The 2,052-nt window shown below is 39.2% G+C and overlaps 1 long non-coding RNA gene across 1 annotated transcript in view; it reads left to right on the forward strand.

Moving 5' to 3' along the window:
* The first annotated feature begins 1,394 nt into the window (after window positions 1-1,394).
* LOC101860359 overlaps window positions 1,395-2,052 on the forward strand; it is a 44,284-nt gene continuing 43,626 nt past the window's right edge. The window contains exon 1 of the long non-coding RNA XR_220896.3: window positions 1,395-1,790. This is a non-coding gene — a long non-coding RNA (uncharacterized LOC101860359). The remainder of the gene's footprint in view (window positions 1,791-2,052) is intronic.

Below are 2,052 nucleotides of genomic sequence, written 5' to 3' on the forward strand. Positions count from 1 at the left end.
TAATAATTATTATTATTTTCATTATTATTATTATGTCATTTCGTTTTATTTCATTATTAAAAATAATTTACAAACTTCATAAAAAGGCTTAATTTACAAAACTATGAAATGGTACACTACCTTATCCTGTCAGATAACCGAACAATACAATTGTATACTTTTCACATAGTGTTGTCTGTAAACAAAGCAGGAGAATTATATTCTCAACATTCTTTGCTATTACCAAAGGCATGAAACCCTGTACTTTTCTCCAACGATCTCATTTCAATGAAATAATGCGGTGATATTTTTTTTCCTGCCACATTTTTTTCTATTAACAAAACCAAGAAATTGAATTCTTCTCCATCAGCCTTTTCTGTGAATAAAATATTAAATTGTATAATTACCAGTCTTTTCTCTTAACAAAACTATGACATTGTACACTTCATAACTTGTATCTGTTAACAAAACTGCGAAACGGCAAACGTCCCCTTCAGTTTTGTTAGTTAACGAAACAGTGCAGACTGTATTCGCTCTCCTCATTCTGTTAACAAAATATTATGTACTTTTCTCCCTCATTTCCATCAGTTAAAAATCAATGAAGCTCCTTCAAGTCTGGGGACACCGTTAGCTTGGTCGCTATCATGTTGTATTATGGGTTGAATCCTCAATGTGCGTCGTTGAACTTTGATTGCTGGAGGAGTTTTCAAGGCTCCACGCCCACCTGGCTAGGTCAAATAGGACAATGACGTAGGAATTGGAGGTCCAGTCTCTTTAACTGTTCTATGATCTTGAAGGACCTATTCGAATTTTGTGGGTCAATAAAACCATGAAACTGTGTATTCCTTTCTGTCCTGTCTGTTAATAAAACCATGAAATTGTGCTCTCTTCGTCCCCAGTCTCCTTCGTAGTCCGAGTTGTTGGTGTTTTAGGCTTTCGGGGCGGACAAGGTGTCATTAGTAACAGGTGGTCAAACTACTAACGCTTTGGTTTTCCTATGGCATGCAGGCAGGACTCCGTGCTCTTACGTCTTCACTTCTCTTCCTGTTTCTTCTTGTGATGTTTATGGTTTTGCGGAGAAATTTCAACACGCATGCAGTCATTTTGCTTTCATGGGTTTTACTTTTTGTCTATGTCTCGCATTGCTAGCATAACGTAAGTATAAATATTGAAGTGATAAGTTGTCTCTTTGTGGCCATATATCATGTTTGGACGAGACAGAAGGGGAGCAAGGTGAAAGGGGACTGTGCTTGCTGAAAACCAAGAACGCTGTGTATTCTGCACGTTCAGTCGTATCTGTACCGTTTCGCAAACTGACCACGCCTTTGTTTGAATGACCACCTTCAAGGACAAGTCTGGTTCACATACGCTCAGTGTAAAATCGTGATCTTATGACCAAGGCACGTAACAGTGTACATCTGTGGAGGTTTACACGTTGGAGATTACAGCTTATACCCATTTCACACTGCCTATCGAAGTCACCCAATTAAGTCGGGGCCAACCACATCTTTAATCAAAGATGAGGTTGTGAAAACGATAACATTTTAGCACAATACTACCGTATTTCGACTGTGACCTTCAAAACCTTTTTTGTTTAACAAGCTCAAGAATTGTAGGGTCAGATTGGTAAACTTTGCCTCATCCATGAAGGAAAGTCTGGCTGGTTCCGAATTAATCCGATAAATCTGATTGTCTGTGTGGACTGGGTATAAGTCGTTGTCTGGTTGGTGTCTTACAAGAGTTGCCTTATTTCTCTCCGAGTTGTAGCGTAAACTTGATTGGATATCTTGAGGTCTGAAGTCTGAGATCTGGTAAGTTTTTGTTCACTCTCTGGGGCTATTTTTGTTGAGTTTATTGTTGTTGTTGCAGTTGTTGTTTTAACATTGTTGTTGCTGGTGTTTTATGCTGTTGTCTATGCAGTTTGTGTGTGTGTGTGTGTGTGTGTGTGTGTGTGTGTGTGTGTGTGTGTGTGCGTGTGCGCGTGCGCGTGTGTGTGTGTATGTGTGTGCGTGCGTTTATGTATGCGTGTGTGTATATGTGAGTGTGTGTATGTATGTGTGTGTGTGTGTGTGT

Source organism: Aplysia californica, unplaced genomic scaffold (genome assembly GCF_000002075.1).
Source record: "Aplysia californica isolate F4 #8 unplaced genomic scaffold, AplCal3.0 scaffold00569, whole genome shotgun sequence".
In the NCBI taxonomy this organism is placed as follows: Eukaryota; Metazoa; Mollusca; class Gastropoda; order Aplysiida; family Aplysiidae; genus Aplysia; species Aplysia californica.